Below are 22,858 nucleotides of genomic sequence, written 5' to 3' on the forward strand. Positions count from 1 at the left end.
TATCTGACTCATCCCAGGGAGAACCTGGAATCCTAGGAGAAGGGTTGTGATTGCAGACCATCAAGCCTTCAAAGACCTTATAAAGTAATTTGTCTGGTGAGATGACTTAACAGGCCTTGTTCAATAATTGAGATGCTGTGAATTGAACATGAAATACACAAATTGTAAATGTTATATATTAGGAGGAAAAGCAATTTGCAGAGTTGTGTTTCACAGCCGTTGTGTTAGATAAGAGCTCTCCAGCCGCACGCTGCAGCCAATCACAACTTCTATTAGTAGCCTTTTAATATAAATGAGAATGATGGTCTCCACTTTATGAAAGCTTTCTTAAACAAAAAACTGATATCTGCTGCTATGCCGGCTATGGAGCTTGTTTGCTATTACAAGGCCCAAATGTATTATTTATGCAATTTTCTTCAAAAAGACGCCTGGAAGAGCAGATTTCATTTTGTCCTGTTCGGGGGAAGCATTGTCTCACAAATGTGAACATTCTGCATTTTATCTGCTTTGAATATATACGGTGAATGTACGCGTTGTTTGAGGGTAATGCTGAAAACCTTCCAATGCATTCAAAATAACTATTTTAATAAGTTTACAGATAGCGCTCACCTCTATAGATCTCTTTCATCAGAATAAACGGCGTTTTGTGTCTGAGACGAGGATTCTTTTGAGGCTGCTTAGCGCTATTTGAAAAGATGAAGAGGAATTACCGCTCACAAAGCCTCAGGAGATGGGCCAAAGTGACTGTGCGGTTTTAGTGTGATGGCATGTGGAGCGAGTGTTTGGGGTGGAAAAAGATCTAGCCACGTGTGTGGAGTAAGTCTTTGAGGTGGAATGGAATCTGACCACTTATCTGCACAGAAAATGTTTAGGGGGGAGTGATGATATGATTTGTGTATACAAAGTTACGGAAGACGTTAGATATGATTGTGTGCAAGTGTTTGGGATGGAGTGGGATTGGAATGTATGCACAAAACAAATGTTCGGAATAAAGCAATATCTGACCATATGTGTTTATGTGAAGTGAGTGTTCAGGATGAAATGAGTTCTATGTGTGTGCGGAGCTAGGATTCGGGATGAAGTGAGTTCCATGTGAATTTTGACTATGTGTGTGCACAGCGAACATTCAGGATGAACGTTCTGACGGACTCTGACTCTATGTTTGTTCAACAAGTGTTTGATATAAAAAAGGATCTGAACATGTGTGTGTGCGGAATGAGTATTCACGGTAAAGTGATGTGTTTGGGATAGAATAACATTTATACATGTATGTGAAGCCAGAGTTTGGACTAATGTGATATCTTTTTGTTAAAAGAGAGTATTAGGGATAGAATGAGATTCTAAAGTGAGTGTTTCAGATTGAGTGACAATCTGACCAGGTGTGAAGTGAGTTTACATGATTGACTGAGATTTGAATGTGTGTGGCGCAAATGTTTAAAATATGTTTTGGCTGGAGTGGGACTTTAATACATCGGTATGTGGTAGACCATCACATGTTATTATAAGAGACATTTGGTGACTGGTGCGGAGGATTGTGCATGCTTTAGTCTTGCAGTAACTGGCACTTTTCTTTCCCATTGAGGATATTTGGAGATCAGTTTGCTATATCCTGGACCAGGACTTTTAAATATGGCACAACATTACAACAGAAATTTCCCAATCTTATTTTCCTGTTACATACTCTACCTGAATGGAAGATTCTATAGCACCCTCTGATCTGTATTGCTGCTTGTTTCTTTTAATGTAACACATTTTAGTTTTGTACAGAAGGTGGCATATAAAAAAGGTTCTTGTAAAAGTGGGCCACAGGTAGAACTGGAAGTCATCTTGGAGGATTATGGGAAGGTTCTAAATGTGGTTTGTTTAAGTCATAGTTGGAGTTTGACTTTAACAATGCAAACACGTGATCCCCACAACATCCAGTATAATTTTAGACTGACCTTTTCTTCATTGGCTATACAGTAATTTATTTTGGGTCTGTGGGCAATTACAGACCTGTTAGTAGCTGAACCAGTAATGGACTTTTTCTATATCTGTACCTGAGCTCAAACTGCCATCTACCATCTAGCAGAAGAGCCTTTCCCAGAGTCATAGCAGAGGGCTGAAATTCAATGTAAAATTTATCCTTATCTTCTTGTGGAGGGGTCGGGGGAATCGATAGATAACTGAAAATGATTTATAAAAGAAATCTTTTTAGGGCTCATCCAAGACTAAGATGGTTCATTCTGGTTTTCTCTCTGCTGCCAGTCTCTCTGGACCCTGAAGGCAGCAAATACTGATGTGGGAAAGACAGGAAAGAAAAAATACCAGAAACTATTAAATTCCTTTTCTCATTTTCTGCTGATAAGAGATGAGGGAAATTCAAATTTCTACAAATTTTCATGTTTCATGCCTGGCAAATTGGTTTGTGAAGGTTGCAGTGAAAAAAAATATTGAAACTCTGAATTTCCTGTTGGTCTTTATGACGCGATACACTTTTATGGATTGCCTTCCCCAAGCCCTCACTAAGCAGTTAGTGGTGAATTCCAGCACTTAGACAATTCATGCACCGCACCAACATTACCTATTGGAAATAGAAAAATTGGAATTTTCCTATTAGTTTATTATCTTTAGTCTGCCTGCAGCTGATCTTTTCCTACTTTCTGGCTTCCCTTTCCTTTTTTTTTTAATCCACGGTCATTTTGGAGAAGCATGATTTTGCTTCTTCATGTAAGAACTGCTTTCCTTATCTATGGTGATCCGATGATGGGTGAGATACTGAATTTAATGATGGAGATGGAGGAAGTGCTGACCTGTAAAATGGAAAAAAGAGAAGAAGGGAGATACTTGCACTGTAGGGCTTCAGATACGGCTTTTCTCTTTTGCAAGGAGAACAATGATCAGCACAGTAGTAACATCACCAAATCTGACTCCAAATCTGATGAAACTAACAAAGGTGGCTTAGATGACCTCACCATGCAGATATAAAGCTATGAGGCTACAATACAAGGGTTCCTTGGCACAGTGAGAGCTCTGATATTAATTAAAAACAAATGGTAGATTTTTAAGGTACTCTTTATTATTTCTCATCATTCTCTACAACATAAAAAAGTTTTACTTCTTCAAAGCAGAAGTTCCACTTTACAAATTCGTTATCAGACAGGGCTTTATTGCAGAAAATGACAGGCGATGTCCCCTCTGCAATAACTATTCTTACCTGCCTGATCATTGATTTCAGCTGTCAAAATTGCTGGGTTGCATATGTACAGCATTGCTTCCTGGGATACCTGGTACATCTTGGCTTCCCCTGCGGTTGCTGATACTGCACAAAACACCTGTGGGCCTGCACAGAAGTGACGTCATCCCAGCTGGGGCAATCCAGATGGTTGAAGATTGCGACAAAGAAGAGAAGAAGGAAAAAGATGGTGGTGCCCGTGACGGAGTGGGGACTCATGAATATAACATTGCATAGTTCTGCAATACTTATCGTAAACCCACAACTTCTATATCAACATCAATACATAAACTTGTGTCTAGGCAGAAATGCCCAACAAATTTTTTGATACATTTAGCAGCACCCAATTTTTATTGACTTTTAGCCAATGTAGTGCATTGTGTTCCTCTTTCCAAAACTGGAAGATTTGCTCTAATGTCTCCCAGTCAAACACTATGGATATTATACCTTTATATATTATTATTAAAGTTATTATTATTAATAAACAGGATTTATGTAGCGCCAACATATTACGCAGAGCTGTACATTAAATAGGGAGGTCAGACATGTTCCACAGTGTTGTACGCAGAGCCATTTACACCAGTCTTTATTACAGAGGAGCTTACACTCTAATGTCCCCTAAGACATTATTATTAGAAGGTTGCAGTGGGAGGGCACAGGAGTGAGCCCCTCCTGTGGTGTCATGTTCTCAGTACGATTCTAGTCCTGTGTGAATCACGACATTCAATTTTCTTCAATTAACAGATAAGAGGAAAGTGAAGGGCAGACGAGCCTGTGAGAGGGTTCTCTGGTCAATGTGCCTCCAACAAACTAATTATTTCAAAACCAAGAAAATCCATTTGCCGAGCTGCAGATGTACACATAACAAATAGACAAAATGTTTCAGCTAATCACACCAGTAATTAATAATATTTTTCAAATAGAAACAACTCATATTGAGCAGAAAGAAATCCAGCTTAATCATATAATATTTTTAACATTTATAACTGTTGTTTTGTTCTTTCTTAATATTTTTTTGAACATCTAGTTATAAATAGAGTCCATCAGACTGAGATATTATTAGTGTGAAAATTGTCGTAGATATTCCGCTAACATTTGGGATGGGTAAAATAGTAAATAAAACAAAAATAAATAATTTACAGTATTTTTTGTGATTTCCTTTATTATATGCAACATTGGAAACACTTTGGAAATATGGCTCACTGGCATGAATATTAGGTCCCTGGGCTGCCAGGAGTTCCCACCTGCTGAGTGGCAGACTGGAGTAGTGATGTCAGCCAGGAAAAGCGCAGACCCTGCGGAGGAGAGGAGATCTTGGAGGGGAGGGTTTGGGGGGTATTTCTGAGCTACCGAGAAAGCTTGTGTAGCCAAAGCATAGAAATTGGAGCCCTGGGCTATAATGATTAAACCTGGATTTCAATGCCCATTTAATGCCCACTCATTGTCTTAATTGGTTGTTTATCCCAGACTTACTGTTACAATTGCCCTTCTGTTTCCTGTGTATTGCAACATTTTTCAGTGTGTTGCCACAGTTTGGCACAGTGTGTGTGAGTGGGAAACTATATCAGAGCAGTTTATTTTAGGATTACAATGCTATATTTTAACCCACCTTTGCTTGCCACTTTAATACCAAAGAACAATATTTTGCCACACCTTTAAATAACAATATTTTAATTAATTTAGAGATGTATAGAATCTCACGCTTTATATGTTACCCAGTCTGCAATTGTGTAGTTTACACCACAGATTTGGATATTTATACTAACTGCATTATATATATATATATATATATATATATATATATATATTAAACCATAGCTGTATTATAAATGTGATTTAAAATCTAGCTGGAGTACAATCTCTGCTTTCTGTCCACTTTTGCCTTCTGGGGTTCTGCTCCTCTACTTACCATACTGCTTTTTTTTTGGCTTTTGATTTCTTCATTTTCTTCCGTCAGCTTCAGCAATAAAATTAGAAAAAAAAATGCATCTTAAAGTCAAAAGATCTGATAAAATGACATTGTAGAAAAACACAATCTTCCCCCTCCCGGAAGAGATGAATTTTCTCTGCGCTTTGTAATCTGGATCTCTGGCCCTCTACAATTTTCAAATCATTGCTTTGCTGACTTTAATAAACACTCCGCTGTTATTTTTGATCAGTGGGAAAGTTGCGCTGAAGGTGGTCAGATTAGATGGGAAGTGTCAGGAAATGGAGCTCCTTGATTCGGACGGAAGAATGCAGTTTCCAACTGCATACAGATGTAGCTGCAGAGTCTCTCTGCAGGATGTCTATGTTACCTGATCAATCTGTGGAATTCTCCGTATGTGTCACCCTATGGAAATATTCTGACCCCCTAGATGCAAAGAAAAGTGGCAACTTGTTGATTAAAATTTTACCATAATATTTATACTCCTGGAATATTGTTTTCAGAGAAACACTCATTAATGGGTAGGAGAATGCTGCAGTGGATTTTTGTGCCTACAAGGGCCTAAACCCAAATATTAGAAGAAAAGGCAATCTGTAAATATTGTAAACACAATCATGTTTTGGATGGGCCCTTCTATTGGACCTAGGCTAATTTATATAGAGATTGTGGTGGGAGCCATGACCCACTAGTAGCCCCTAAGAACCCAGCCTAAGTCAAATTCAGTTTCAGGAGGTCCTATAGTTGGTGTAGTTCTGTTTCTGGATGTGGGCCACCTGCAGATAGAAAGGCTTATGCAGGTACAGAATATGTGCTCTCTATAAGCCTATTCACAAGGATTGAAAAAAACTGCTTCTGTTTTCAGATATCAGCTTGAGCATAGCTTTATTTGGCATCAAAGACTAATACGCTTTTCCATATGTACCCACATATAGAGAAATCTATAGAAACAAGTTGTGGGGATCAAATGTGTCAGCTAGTTACTATTTTATATGTAATATTTTAACATTATCTAAACGCCTTCCAAGTAATTTTTATTTCCACTCAGATGTCTCTATACAATATATGTGCACAGACCACCCCAATCTGCTACAAACAACCATATGTATTAAAGCAATAGAACCTAAAACCATTCTTTTCTCCTGGATTGATAACCAAATTCTGGTGGCTCTGTCCCTTAACATGCCCCTTATATGACCACCACAAGAGGATGTTGGGTACTGTAGAGAAGAAGAATTCATGATCCCGGATCTTATGGGAACTTGAGGGACTACACAACAATATGGCCTTCGTTTTTAACATGAAGGAACCCTTAAAATAATTTTCAGATCTTTTTAGAACTCCTTTTATAATTATTATTATCCACATCTTACAGTACATGGTGTGGTGAATAATAGAAAGAATACCTCTTACATTGCTGACTAGTGGGAAGAATGGATAGCCAAAAAGATCATTGGTGTCAGTGGTAACTGACCTAAAAGGTACAAATTGTTCATGGTTCAAGGAAACCCCTAGCAACCTCTGACGGACCCTGGTTGAGAAACACTCCAGCAAGAGATTCTTTAGTGGAAACCAGAGCCATGTTCCTGCTAGCTGTCAGTGATCAGAAATATTTATCTCTTTGACTCTCTGCTCAGATGGTCAATAGTTGCAGATGACAAAGGCCAGCACTTCAGCTAGGGGCGCGGGAATAGAACATCCTCTTCTAAACAGCTTTTGGATAGTCACATGTCTCTGTTTGTGTCATACACAAGCATTTTCTCCTCTGCTGCGCATTTCCAAAGAGCAGACAAAACGCAACCCAGAGTGGCATCTGAATAGGTAAAGAAAGCACAGATTGGAGGCACGGCGGCCGGCTGGGGGCTCGCGGCCTTTCGATAAGATATTTTCACTGCAATTTATTAGCAGCATAGCAACGGTATTGGCACTATCCATTGTAAGTGCAAAACTCAGCATTTCACAGACTTGTGAGAGTCTTCGGCCTAATAACGCTCTGGCCTCAACAAATTTACGGTTCACTTCTATTCTAATAAATCTCCAATTGTAAACTAATGGAAAGAACCCACTATACCTCCCTCATCCCGCTGCACAAAAGGAAGCAATTTGAAAATGTTTGACAAAGTAACAGAGCACATCATCAGCTCGCAGGAACCTCATTCCCGTCCTCCATATATTGCATTATCATTCATATTAAAGAATAACCCAATGGCACTTATTTGCAGCAAACTAAATTACCACACAATCAATAATGCATTCTAGTTTAATCTGAAATTTCAGCATGTGTGATATTCCGTCTTCAGTTAATATCTCTCTGTACCGCTATTGCAATATTTCTATAAGAGAATTACTTGACTAAATAATCAAATGTTAAAGGAGCCAGCCGCCAGATATTAATCTGCTCCGTCGATGGCTTAATGTAGCCAGGAAGTGGGGAGAACAGGCAGGTAGGCAAATATTGCCAGAGATAAAGGGGGAATTATCAAGCGTTTTAACTATTTCACAACGGAAAATGTCAATAATGGAATGTTTTATGCATTGCAGTAGTTCTGCTTTATTGCCGATTTACATATAAATTGCCTTATTTGAGACGGAGGACTTTTTCTTTTACATATCTGTTTATGATACGCATCTCTGTGCTGAGGTGTCAGAAAGACGCTCGGCTGCCTTCCCCATTTCCAGACGGAAGTATCGAAAATATCCCCATTAACCCCTTAGTAATGACGCCGCCGGAGGTTAATAATATGTTTGCGCTGGTTGTCTAACAAAATCTAAGTATAATGACATTTCTGGTGGAGGAGACTTGTCCGATGTGAAGCAATTCATTCCAAGACAGCGGAATCAAAGTCACGGTGACCTCCGGGACGCGGCCCAGGACTGTAATGCTCACTGACTCCTCTAGAGATAAGAAAGTTGGGCAGATCACCAGAATACCAAGGGTTAATTGGCCTGTTAGATCATCGCAGAAACCTTTTTTGCTTCAGACTGAAAATGTAATAAAATGTAATATGCTGTGTTAGAAAGAGATCTGGAGGATACAGCGACCTCCTCATGGGTGGACAGTTCTGCTCACCACCCAAAATCCCTATACAGGTCCCAAGCAGGAAAGCATTACTGCTATACAGAACCTTCCCAGATTCTCACAACTGATAGCTCCAGAAATTCCAATAGGAGTGGATTGTGGGAGTTGTAAGATTGGCGCCAAGTATGGATAAGCAACTTTAGCCTTCTGTCGGACAGTTAAGTGACCACACAAAGGATTATGAAAGATACAAATTTGGCCACCATGATGGGTTAGTAGCTTATTATTCTCATGATCACACAACACAAGGTGTCTTGTACTTGTGACATAGGATTATGTTAAATTGGTGACCATGATTCTGCCTATATGTTATCTATAGGTTAGTAGGGTTCCTGACAGGATCGTTCTATAGATGGTCTAGTACAGGGGTCAGCAAACTTTTTGGACTACTAGGCCATTTCAGGAGGTTAAGAAGCACACTAGGCCAGAAGAAACAAGGTGTCCAAGGAAAGGTTTTTTCCAACAGTGACTGCAAGCGAGCAGCCTCAGTCTTCCACTCATCCGCGGTGTAGTCTCTGTACGTGTGCGCGTGCTTGGCATCGAAATGCCCCTTGAGATTTGACTGCTTGAAAGTGCTCTTGGTTTCGTTGCACACTAAACACAGGGCTTTGTTGCCGTGTTGGACAAAAAATAATTCATCAGTCCATTCAGGGTTGAAGACACAACGTTTGAGGTCAACCTTCCGGAGACTAGTAGCTGCGCGTTGCTTCTGCTCTTTAGGCATAGTAATTGGGGTTACTGTGTGGTAACTCGATGATATCAATGATATTGCGGGAACTCGCAATAACGCAACAATTCAGTTAGGCCGGATCTAACAATAAATACCTAGGGGGGCATCAAGCCGGACTGGAATACTGGCTAGGCCGCTAGTTTGCCTACCTCTGGTCTAGTACAACTATCTGACTGGGAACGACCCCTCTCACCACCATACAGCTGATTTTCTTCATAAAATAAACAATGGCGGCCCCTGGAAGAGGCTGTTTCTTTGTGCAAACTAATGGCCTACCAAAATTTCTTCAACGCCTAATACACAACCAGAAAACCATATATGAACCAAAACACACGTCATTTTACTAATGTCTTAATCTGTGATTAAAGATTGATGATAATGAGAGATGATGATAATTGATAATGATGGCCGATTATATATATATATATATATATATATATATATATATATACGCTTGATGATGATCCTTGATGATGAATGATAATAACAGTTGAGGAAGAGAAGGAATATTAGGATAGAGGATAATATTATTGAATTCTGATGGAATTTTTGAGGGAAACCTCCCCTTTTATTGGGAAATTTAATTTTTTTGTCTGCAAGGTGATGTAAGAAATAGGAGGACAGGCCTTACAAATTACTACAAAGGAAGTGCAATCCTAAAGGTGAGCTCCACTGTTCTGAGAAACTCCTCTGACTAAAAAAGAACAATTGTGCATGGTGGGGCCAGTAAAATAGTTGCCTCTCATAGCCCAACAGCTAGAGAATGTCTTCAGTGATTTTATAATAAATATGAAATAGCCAGAGCTGATAAACAAGCCGACTTGGACCACCAAGTTCCCATCACTCCGAACTTTGTGTATCTTATCTGTGACGCGGCCCGATTGCCTCCACAGCTTACCATATGTTATTCTAATCCAATTCAATTGGTATTCCAGCGTGGAGATGTCAGGGGATACAAGAAATTGAAAAACTTCTTTCCTGTCTGTTCAGTATTATCATTTTCTGTGCAAAACATAGAAACAGCTTCACTGAACTAAACATTCACAATATAAAGCGCAGGATGGGAGGCCGCCTCATCCGCCGCCTCATTTTACTTTCATAATATTCCACTTAGAATACACATGTTCATTTAAAAGCTTTTTACTTGCAAATTTGTGGCAAACCTCCGGTAATCTGCTGGTTTTAATCCGAAAAATAACGTCTCTGTGTGACTTGCATAGACCATGGGTAGAGGCTAATTATATTCTGTGCCTTTATGACATTCTTATATTATGTATATCCGCAGAAAACGTTCTAATAAATCCTCCGTTCCAAGACTTCTCCTACTCAGCCCTTGTGTGAAGTACTCCACCGACGACCTTCTTAATATTTTAAGGGCTCCTGCCAATGACAGATAATGGCCTAGGGATTAGACATGACAACATTGTAAAAACCTGTAATCACATTACAATAAAATGTACAAACAGAGGACACCGTACAGTAGCTGAGCATCAATGAAAGCTGCACTGTGCACCTGATCTAAAGATTTCTGTCCATTCCCTGTTCGAGCCTAAATAGCACCCTCTCCCCCCTTCCTGCCAACATTAAACCTACAGGTGATAATAACTGTGTTTAGCAGGATGCCAAGAAAGAATGCAATGCCAAGGCCCAGACAAATATCCAGGGTACCCTTCCTTTCATGCATTTCTTCCCTTCTTCTCATCTTTTCCTTCCTTTCTTCCTTCCTTCCTTTCTTCCCTCCTTCCTTCCTTCCTTCCTTCCTTCCTTCCTTCCTCCCTTCCTTCCTCCTTTTTCTTTCTTTTTTCCTTCATTTCCTTCCTTTGACCTTTTCCTCTTTCTTCCTTTTTTTTTCATTCCTTTAATTTCCTTCCTTTTTCTTCCATAATTTCTTCCCCTCCTTTCTTCCTTCCCCTTCTTCCACTTTTTGTTTTATTATTGTATTAATAGATAGACAGACAGACAGACACATATAATGGTGACATTTAACTCCTGCAGGGCCAGTCGAATCTTCCATTTTGCACTCACCAGAAGCTGATGTCGGAGCTCCATTCAGACATTACAGAGAATAAAGAAGGGAATCGTCATTGTGGTGAATATTTCATCTCTAAGCTCGATATTCTGTTGTGCAGCCTAGAAATATCTGGCCATAAAAGGGAAGAGGAAAAGCCAAGCATGGGGTTTGGGATTTTCCATCATAAAACATGGATGGCATACAATTCTCCTCTTTGGCTTTGATTTGTTCAGATGTGAAGGCAAGAAAAGTTCTTTGCGGACCACGTTAGTGAATCTATACAGTGAAATTAATCAAGCCGAGGGAATCATACAATACAGGAATCATGACTGCCAAGATTTCCAAATTGCACGAATGCTATTTTATATTCAACAAAATTTTCTACACCTCTAAATGTGAGGCTCTGACAAGACATATATATGAGCTCCCCTAATATTTATGTAATGCCCACAGCAGATATTTGGAGTAGGAACCCTGTGTAATAGCAAAAACAAATGGGAAGATATGGGAGCACTGTGTAATGTCCACAGCCTATGGGGGGAGTTGGGATTACAACGTATCCCAGATAGTATCCCAGCTCCTCCCATAAAAAGTGGAAGGAACTGGGACACTCATGTAATGACCATAGGAGGAAGGAGTAGCTTGGACCTACATGTAATGGCCCACGCAGGTTGGAAGAACCTGACCCTGTGTAATGACCACAGCAGATGGGAGAAACTGGAACCCCTGTAATGGTAAAAGGGGATAGAAATAGCTGGGACTCCCATATAATGGCCACAACCAGTGGGAGGAACTGGCCCCTTTGTAATGACCACAGCAGAAGGGAGAAGTTGGGACCTAATAATGGCCCTTGGAGGTAGGAGTAGCTGGGACCCCTGTGTAATGTCTATAATCAATGGGAGGAACTGGGCCCTGTTTATTGACCACAGCAAAAGGGAGAAGTTAGGATCACCCGTATCATGGCCATTGTAGGCAGGACTAGCTGGGACCCCTGTGTAATGTTCACAACAGATGAGAAGATCTGGACCCTGTGTATTGGCCATATGAGGTAGGAGTATCTGGGACCCCTGTGTAATGTCTATAGTCAATAGGAGGAAGTGAGCTCTGTGTAATGTCCACAGCAGATGAGAAAAACTGGGACTCCTATGTAATGTCCATAGGAGGTAGGAGTAGCTGGGACCCCTGTGTAAGGTCTATGATCAATGGGAGGAACTGGGCTGTGTATAATGGCCACAGCAGATGGGAGAAACTGGGACTCCCATGTAATGGCCATAGGTGGTAGGAGTAGCTGGGACCCCTGTGTAATGGTCATGGGAGGTAGGAGTAGCTGGGACCCCTGTGTAATGTCCACAGTCAATGGGAGGAACTGGGCCCTGTGTAATAGCCACAGGAGATGGGAGAAGCTGGGACCCCCGTGTATAATGGCCACAGCAGATGGGAGAAGCTAGGACTGGACTGCAGACAAGACAGTGACCAATAATCAGAATCCTAAGTACATGACCGATGACAAAGAATTCATGAATGGACTGCTACACATTGCTACATTAAAGTAGACTGGAGATCGTGGTCTCATCGCACATACAATGCATCCAGAAGGGTTAAAGCTGCCGTGTCTGTCCGATAGTAAATTTTTGTTTCTCTCCGCTGGGCTCGGCAGTTTAAATGAAGTGGAGCTGACAATGCGTCCTACATACTGTTACGCCATAAAACTGTCTTTATGAGCGCGGAGAGAGATTATTAGGAATGTGATGCAGCAATCGTGGAAGAGAGCCAACATTGGCAAGCTTAACTTTTCGTCATTCACTCAGAACTGCGGGACACATCAATGGTGTGTCACTGCTCCCACACCTGTTCCCCTTTAATATCATTTTCCCTATCAATTCACATACAGCTCCAGATCTATAGAAAGCCAAACATTTTGAGTCATTACCAGAGTAAGAGGTAGGGAAAAATATTTTCATTATTTAGGAATATTTCCTCTTATTTCCTGTTACATCTCCAGGACAGAAAGTAAAGGAAAATCCCAACAACAGACAACAAACATGTCCTAGGTGTTTTAACTTTTCCAAACTCTAGTTTTGAGATCTAGGATTAAAAATAGTTTTGTTAAAGCATTTATTACCAGTATGCATTTTGCTGCTTCATCTGAAATACAGAAAATACAAAAACGTGTATTTGCTGGCCATAGGCATTAAAAAAGCAATAAATTTACCAAACGTTCTCCACACTGCCTTGTTCTACAGTCCCTGAGGACAACTTATCACCATCATAAATAGTGACACCAATATTTTTTATATGCTTGTTAGTGCTTCCTACACATGTGCAGATGCGTTCACATGAACATATATCATGGTAACTGATTTTCAACCATTCATCACTGTCAGCGGCCACTGGTCAAGTCACAAAACACCATTTCCTAACTGCTAGAGTCAGGGATATCTATTAGAGGTTAAACAGTTTTCCTCACCTTATGTCTACTGGGAGTAATTTTACATGTTCATAAAAGAAGCATGGCCCTCATTGATCAACTGTAAAATTTAATGTAAGAGCTATGGGTAGGAAAAATGATCCATTGGATGGTGGAGACATAAGAGTATAAGCTCTTCAGGTACACAAACTGATGTGAATGACTTGGAGTACGACGCTGTGGAGTGCGTTAGAGTTATATAAACGTACAATTCACGGTGAGTGTTAGTAGTGACATGTTGTAACGTGGTAAAGAAATAACATGCCCCACTGACAGATGAAAGCAATGTAGTTATAGTGCTGAGCTATATAATGTGCAGACCGCCAGAATCAGTGTTGCTCAAAACTTGCTGTAATATATGTTGTGCAAATAATCTAATACAATAGTTCCCAATGACAGCAGAACACAGTGATCATGGTGATGACTACTCTGCAGCACACTTATTAACACTTAATTCCTATTAGGGCCATTTCAGACCCGAGATGAGCCACAGCATTCTGCCACAGGCTCAATTGTGGTCCCAACCTTAAATGAGACAGGTTGGAACCCTTTTTTGCATGCGGCTGTAGCAAATCGAGGCATGAATACCAAAAGTGACTTGTGCAAATCTTGTTGCTCATGGTACATTTTAACTCTATCAGCCTTATATAAAAAATTTGCTATGTTACTGAAAGCTGCAAGATGCATGGTTTGACAGCACAGGTTTAAAAAGGGCTCTTAGTGTGTTGTTTTTAGTTTTTGTGTTTCTATTTGATAGCAAATGTTTTAATGCAATATACAACAACACACGTGATGAGTTGATTTGCTGAGTTTCCTATTCATTCCTAATAGCCCTAAAGTACACTTTACCAGCCTACTGCAGTAGAACACACAATAATACTCTGCTTTGCATTACTATGATCTGTGCTTTTAAAAGAACAGCAAGTGGTACATTTGGTATATTGGCTTCCTCATTCAAATAAATAGGCTGCCGATTACATAGTGCTAAGAAACCGAGATGCATTTTAGAACATGCAGTGCACAGCAGTAATAGGAACAATGCTTAACACCACAGTCCCTGCCTAACACAGACCCTGCAAGTACAGGAGGGCAAAGCATCATTTTAGCATCAACTTTATTTAGCTCTTGTAGAATCAAACCTAATAATGAACATCATTATTATTATTAATAATATTAGACAGCATTTATATAGTGCCAACATATTATGCAGCGCTGTACATTAAATAGGGATATTCTTATGGAATTTGAGTGTAAGTTCCTTTTGTGCAGAGACTGGTGTGACTGACTGACTGAGTTTATGGACTATTTTAGAGTTATAGCAATGAAATAAAAAAGATTTACTAAGTTTATACAGGCCTCTTGTATACAAAATCCCCCCACCAATGTTCTGGTCACAAGATAGGACACTTACCGGTATTATACAAATGTATTGTTTCTTGTAAGTAAAATAATGACGATTAGTGATTATGTCAGCTGTTATTCATTTTCCCCTTGGGACCAGAGAATTTCATCCCATGTATTCTCCCTTTCGCTATTAAAAACAGCAACATTGGCCTTTAAGTAAGTAAACGAGCAAATATTGTCCCAGCGTTCAGGCAGGTTACATCCCCATTTAATTAAACTGGCTCATTATGTCCCTATCTGATTAGTGCAGTACAATCAATTATTCAGTGCACAAACATGGCTCCAGAGCCAGAGGTATGTACGAGCTGCTCATCTAATTCCAAGGACACTAATTAGGTACAAAGCAAGCAGTCCGGGGAACAATGGAAGTCTCCGGAATACAGGAGGAGAAGACGAAGGGAAAACGTCTCTTCATATTCTTAATAAGGCCGATCCCTTTCCTTAACAGGGTCAGCAGACGGTAGAAGCTGCGATGAGATGGAGCAGGCTGCGCATCCACCAAGGGCCCCCGGGATTTGCATATATAATGTGTGCTGCTACTTTTTGTACTTTATAATCAAACAGTAGGCAATTATCCAAATTATTGACAGCAGATTTCTCATTTCAACTGCAAATTAAGGACATTAATAAAGCTTTCGAATGCAAAAGTGACTAATTAAGAAACGGAATGAAGCTCAGAAGCTGTGATATCAAAACCAGTCCACCACATATTGTGGAAACACAAGGGAACTAATTAGTTTAATTATCAAAACAGCTAATTAAAATTACACACTTGCCCAATTAGTTCTGTGCGCTTTTTCCCTCTTTTAATTGACAGGATGGAGTTAAAAAGGGAGCCACATCTTTGGAGGAGGGGGCAGGAGTGGCGCTCTAGAGAACATTTCCAATCGTGTTATCTTGTCAGGTGGCGGGTCAGTAACAGGGAAATTAATGACTGAGATTCATAGGTAGAGAAACTTAAAAACTTAAAACTTTCCCCCATTCAAGGGATTCAGAAGGCCTGGAGGTCAATGTTTGCACTATTTATCCTGATTCCCAAGCTTGGCCCCAAATCTGACCAACAGCGGATGTCTTGTTGATATCCGGTCAATGCTAAGGCAGTAGTGCCACTCCGGTTCACAGATGGAGTCACCTGAAATGCTGTACTATAGGTGGCAACAGATTTGCAACATAGTGCTATGGAGGAAAAACCAACTGGGCTATCTAGCTATAGACTCCAACTGGTCCCTATATCGCAAGCTCCCACCACTAAGACAGTGAGCTCTGTTCCAGTGCCTGATGGTCACGGACTTGCTAAGAGTCACTTTATCTATTGCACTCAATCCTTATGGACAGGTGTTGCTTATTGCTAGGCAGATTGCAATCCACTATTGTAAGCAAGCTGACTACCAGTATTGTGGCCTATAAGTCCCAAATTCTATTAGTCTATCAACTTTTATTGTAGGCTCATAGTCTGGACTAGTACTAATATCTAAAATGTATATAATAAAGACAGAGGCTGAAGGGTTGTTAGAAGAAGCAACTTTCTTGGGTGCTTCAACAATACCTCCATCCTATGTTGCTGTTTTCTGAGGGACACACTTTGACATTTTTACCTTGGGTTACAAAAGACATCGTCCTACCACTGATCAATGACATTTGAGACTTTGCTTGTATACTAAGTATACCATTATGGCAATTGATTCAATGAGGATGAATCCTTTGGTGTGTGTGGAGGAGCAGAAGTGCAGCCAAGGTCATGCAAATATCAGTACAAAGAGGTGCACTAGCTGGACTTCCAGCCGAAAATTGGCCTGGAGTCATCTATGTCTGTGGTCAAAAATTAGGTTAGGGTGCGTGGAGCACATACAGAGCCAGGAAACAAGCTAAAGATCAAGACACATAAAACACTGATGGAGCTAATTATGCCTCCCAAAGACACAAGGATGCGTACAGATGGAGGCAATGAGGTTTGCAAAAGCCAAGCAAAGCCTGAAAGAGCAAAGTTTCCTCTCTCTCTGTCTTCACCTAGCTGACAGTAAGTAATACCTGGAGGTAAACAAGGTAGATTTTGGAAAGTAGAAAAAACAATGGGATTCTCACATAAAAAAATGAAGAGCAAACTTTTAGTCATCGATTGCACTCTGCGAAAGGGCAACAACCTTTTGGATACTAGTGGACATTTAAAGGAGCCATCCCAGGACATGGATGAAGATGAACTTGCATGTATGGTGCACCAGGCTATACAAACATCAAGCAACAGACGACCAACTCTGAAAAGGAAAGTTGCAAAAAAATCAGTAAAAACCTATAGAAAAAGTCCAATAATTGGATAGAACTTCTGAAAGCCTATAGAACAATTATGGTCATTACTGCTAAACCCCAAAACATTATCATCATATGAAGCAGCCATTCTCAATTGGGTTCTGTTGAAGCCTAAGGCTTTCAACTTAACACTTCTTTAAAAAAAAAAAAACCCAATCTTTCTCTTAACAATTAGATGGCCCATCAACTGATCTCCAATGCTCTTCAGATGAAGAGAGAGCCCTGTGTGTCAAAAAATACCCCCAAAATAAGGGAACTACATCTCCTGCCAAGACAGAAGAACAAACCTGGATGAGGCAGCTGTGCTGAAAGCCAATGCTTGGGTACTTACTGACAAAAATACCCCATGTAGGCTACATGTGAAGCACAAGCCACTTACAGGGTGCCAGCCACACGAATATAAACTCTTCTGATAACATCATACACCACAATGCTGAGGGTATCTCTCGGGCATAATGAGGGCACAGGGGTTTATGCAATAGTTTGCTGCCATTCTAGACAGGTTCTCTTATTTTAGAACAAGAAGAAGCTGTATATAGGAGCACCAGGCTGAGCTTGGAGGTTGCGACAAATGTGCAGAGCTGTGTTTGGCTTTAATTTGAATACTAAGTGTGTAAAATAATATGAAGATTTAATGTGCTCCATATATTGAATTCATCTCTCTGTTACAGATAATTCTCCTTAAACCACCTCTGATTGCTTTATAAAACATTAATATTAGAAGACATTCCACCTAGAGCCATTGTATGTCTTTGAACAGCTTCAGAAAAGACATTTGCCCTTCTGGAAGTGCAACGACCCCAGAAGGTGAACGGTGACTCAAATTTTTGCCAAGGTTCCATACCACCGCAATTTCCTGTAACCACCACCAACCAAACTGGAATCTATCTTCTACTCATGAGCCTTCAGCTCTCTGGGTAGCTGGAAATGTATATAAGTATCTGATCATCAGAGATGCTAAATGTATACCTAATACACAAATGGCCACTAGAGAGAGAATATACAAGGCTGTATATGTAATAAGTTAGTTGAATATGGAACAGCAAACATTTAAGCGTTTATATGCCAAAGCAAAATATTATATTTTGGAACGTGTTTTAACAGTATCTAAAAATATCATAGCAATGTCCCTTTAATTGTCTCCCTGTTTATGTGCAGCTATAAGACAATGTTTAAATGAATGGTGTCACACCTCATTCAGTTAAAAGGTAGGTTAAAACAATACAGTGTGAATATAATGTGTGACAGCTGTGTGTGACTGTGGGGGTGATTTACTAAGGATATGTGTAAACAAGTGCATTCATTATGTACAGACAACCATATTATATCCTCAGGGAATTTGTGATATTCTCGCCATGATAGCAGCCATGATCCCACGGGATATAGCATACATACAGCAAATATACTAAGAAGCATTGTTTGCTATGGGCTGTACGCTCTAGTGTCCAGTGCTATGCCAGGTAAATTGTGGTGTGCTTCAAATAAAATGTGATTTTCAGGTTTATCTAAGGGGTCTAATTAAAAGGCAGTGAATGTGACATTCACAACATATTCTCTGGTGTAGAATCTTCCAAGTATATGTGTTTTTAATGGCAATGGGTCATTCTTCATTGGAAAATGTTTTGGGTGAATGTCAAATTCACAGCTATATAAACAGACCCCATACTTGTGCTTTACCACAAAAAAATAAGATTGCATCAAAAGTGATAATCCTTAAAGCAGAACTGTTGTTAAAATAAAATAAAAAAACACACCTTTACTTCCACAGAGCCCTCGATTCCTCTACAGCTGGCCTCAATTTGGTCCTGGATTCTTTCTTCGTCCTGGCAGTTCACCATATCCACGCTTGCTTGGAAAAAGCCTCTTTTTTAATGCCTGAAAATACTTTTTCTGTACATGCTCCATCTTCGGCATGCGCAGAAGGAGCAGCTTGTGCTCTACGCTCCTGGGAGCCATAGAATCATGCAACTCTTACCCAAAATTTCCACAATTTTCACATTGGATTTATTCTGAAAATATATAAATTAGGCATGCTTTCTTTTTGTAGTACAAAAAGTTGGGTGAAAATATTTAAAAATGGACCCTGTGTGTACTCAATGCAGTGCACAGATGTGCTAGCATAAAATGTCACAGTTGGTGTAAAAGATGTCATGAAGGCTCTGATGATAATTACCTGCATATACATTGCTTTTCACTCCAGTTTTGTGTTTTTAGGCATTGATTTTTATTTTGGGTTTTTCTTTACACTTATTCGCTATTGAACTTAATTAGAATAAAAAGTAAAAGCATGTTTTAAGGATGCTCTAAGCATAAGGATAAGGGTTATAAGCAAAGATTCAGGGATCGCCATCAATAGATACATACAGCCTGATTTATTAAAGCTTTCCAAGGCTGGAGAGGATGCCCTTTTATCAGTAAAGCTGGGTGATCCAGCAAACCTGAAATGGATCTAGTCCAGGATTCCAAACATTTGCTAGCAAATAGCAAATGACTTTGAAGAAATCCATTCCAGGTTTGCCGGATTACCCAGCTTTACTGATGAAAGTGTATCTTCCCCAGCCTTGGAGAGCTTTAATAAATCAGGGCCAAAGACTTTTGTGTCCATGTGCGATCCAAGCGTATCATAACGATTAACCCTGTTCTGGTAGATTGGCTTTACTAAATCAGATCCAATATCTCAGCATCACTTCTAGCAGATCCAGACGAACTATAATGAGTGTCTGTCGCTCTCCCGTCACCTCCTGATTTCAACGATTTATATCTTTATTTTGCTGGAAGCTTTTATTTTGAATTTTGTGTCACATTAATCTGTTTCCCCCTGGAGGGGCAAATATTATTATGGTGGAGAAGGATGCAGCTGACACCAAAGTCTGTAAATATCTTGCTATATGTTTGTTTAAAGCTTATGGATTCATATACAAAGCTCGGACAGCCTGCGCTATCATGTGATCCATGTATATGTATTGTGCGGTTCTATGTACACTGATGCTGATGTTGATTTTTTTCCTTTTGGAGCCATCAGAAATAAAGTTGGTTCTTGATTGGCTGCTGGGGGGGGGGGGGTACATGTAGTAATTGGTCAGCCAATTTAACCAATGCTAGCCATATACTATATAATATTTTCATGATCAATTAAAAAGGGGGAACCAAATGTTGGATGAGTGAAATGTGACATTCTATCCATGATAATTGATATTTGGGTAGAATTTACATAAATGTTTGTATATATATTTGTATATTATATGTGTATGTAGAACACGGAACCCCTTCTATAGATTGGGATTTAATGGGACCTGTATTCTGTGACCAGGGTCCGCTTTACGCTCCACCCACATGTCAGCATTCAGGATCCAGCAGGAAAAAAATCACGCAGGATGGTTGTTCGGCACCCAGCAATTGTCAGCCTGGAAACAAAATTGATTATTTCCATCTGGTTCTATATCTCATTTGCGGCAGGTCAGACCTTCCCGCGCACAATTACCGATACTTACCGCTAATCAGGAAAAAAATTCAATTACATTTATCAAGGTTACAGTCTAATTACTGGCAGAGCAGATTGCGTCTCCTTTCTAACATTTCATCCTGTTTTCCTCTTCATAATAATTAAATCCTTCTTTCATGGGCGGCGGTAAGCAGCGAGCGTCGGTAAGCGGCCAGCGCTGAGGGTGCCCGCTATTAACACATCACGGCGGAGAGGCTCACGCCCATTAATAAACTTCAATTCACTGGCAACACTGACATTTTAAGGGAAAAAAAAATCTGGTTTCAAATTTGATAAGAGATTAGCGCAGGCGGAGAACCGCCACCTGATTAAGGCAATTTAAATGCTTGCAAAGTGGCGAGATTAAAATCAAATAAGTGTCGAATTTTTCCCTCGCCTCACTTATCTCGCCTGTTGGAGATGTCCCTTAACTAGCAGCTGCCGGAGGATTCTGGGTAATGTCTTCTGCGTCAATTACCTGGGGAGGGATTTTCGGGTGAAACTCTATAATTACAGTATTATCAATTCCCCGCGCTCTGGATTGCAGATAGCCCCCCGGTTCACGGCGCCAGCTGGCCTCCAGCGCACAATTGTCCCTCATCGAGTCCTGAGCGAGAAGCGGCAAACTCTGCGAGCAGTGGGGAAGGTAATGAGGTGTCTGCGCCGGGCGTGTCGCACACTGTGTTCAACATGGAGGGGGACGGTTATCGCGCAGAGTCCGATTAATGGAAGACGTCTAGATGAATTTCCATTAACGTTCAGAATGCCGGGAGGAACTTTCCGACAGCTGCACACGCTTATGTTTATTTATATGGAGAGTAGTTTATTTATGCCAGCACCATCCATGCCTCTGTATGGTTATCGGTGAATAATAGGTGGAGGGGTTGTTTATTTCACGTTGGGGAGAAACACCTTAAAAGAACTGATCACCTAAAACTGTAGCTCCCCTCCTTTCTGCACTGCTATTATCTGCAAATATCTCAATGTATTAATTTTTCACTTCACAAAACACAGCATGAGAGGTGAGACTCTGATGAGGTAGGTGGTGCAGGGTTTTTAAAGGGAAATTGATACTTCATACCATGAACAGGCTTGTATATTTAGAACAGCTATATTTTCTGATTGGCAGCACTAATTTCGAATGTGCCCCTTCCCCCAACCCTCCTCCACTGACACTAAGGACCTAATGTCACCAGTACATTGCCAGCCAAACGCTGCCATTTTTTGAAATCAGCAAACTATTTGCTTTGTCAAGCGTTGCCAGCTCTGCAGGGGTGGGACTTGTGGATTTAGGGAGGAGCTGCAGAGAATGCAGACAGGCCAGAAGAGCCATACAGCACACAGAGCAATGGCATCATAGCACTGTGCTATTGTACATAGTGGTGATCTTACTAGTAAAGAGAACCTGTAGAGCACAAATATAAAACTTGACACTGCAGCTTGGAAACTGCAAGCATCCATCTCTTTCTTCCTGATCTCTGTCATCATTTTAGGAAGTCAATAATCTGAAACAAAAAGGACACAAAATCACACTCTTCACTCTTTCCTGGCTGTAGATTTATTCAAAGTCACTGAGCCTCCACAGCAGCACTGGCAGCACCTGCATATCAGACATCACAGGTTCTTTTTATGGGCAGGGCCGAGGGCTAAAAATTCCCAAAATTAAAATTAAACAGTGAGCAGTGACAAAGGTAGGAGCAGAAGGTAAGTAGACATTGGGCAGAGATCAACTGGGAGTCCAAAATGCACAGCATTTCTGACATTCTGTCAGTAGGGACCTTGGAGGAGATCATGGGGAATTACCTAGCTTGCCCTGTACTAAAACTTGCCCTGGCAGCATGTAGGTATAGCAGGTAGGTGGGCACCAGTGAGTAGGAGCAGTAAATAAATGTCCAAAGCAGCACATATTTGCTGCTGCAATAGGTCTACCTTTGGAATATTCCCCTGGTTTCTTCCATTCTCTTCCTGAAGGATAGGCATTCCTCGCCCCCTAGGATTCTGAGTCACCTATCCGCAAGCTCAGACATTGTCATGTGCATAGGGAGGCACAGGGGCATGTCTTTTTATAGCCAATACCAGCCCAAGGGCTATTTTCATATCACTGGTTATTTACTCTAGGCAAGTTTTGTTACTTCCATCACCTGCTGCTTCTTTCAGCATAAATGTATTCAGCCACAGGTTCTCTTTGAAGCTAGATAGAAGAAGATAGAAGAAGATAGATAATATTTGGAGAACCTTGGTAAT

General features: G+C 40.4%; 1 long non-coding RNA gene across 1 annotated transcript in view; it reads left to right on the top strand.

Annotated features, from left to right (window-relative positions):
- Positions 1-22,858, top strand: part of LOC140323109 (uncharacterized) — an 86,658-nt gene that overhangs the window by 18,999 nt on the left and 44,801 nt on the right. Inside the window, exon 2 of the long non-coding RNA XR_011919304.1 lies at positions 10,943-11,036. This is a non-coding gene — a long non-coding RNA (uncharacterized lncRNA). The remainder of the gene's footprint in view (positions 1-10,942; positions 11,037-22,858) is intronic.

Source organism: Pyxicephalus adspersus, chromosome 2, assembly GCF_032062135.1.
Source record: "Pyxicephalus adspersus chromosome 2, UCB_Pads_2.0, whole genome shotgun sequence".
Classification (NCBI taxonomy): domain Eukaryota; kingdom Metazoa; phylum Chordata; class Amphibia; order Anura; family Pyxicephalidae; genus Pyxicephalus; species Pyxicephalus adspersus.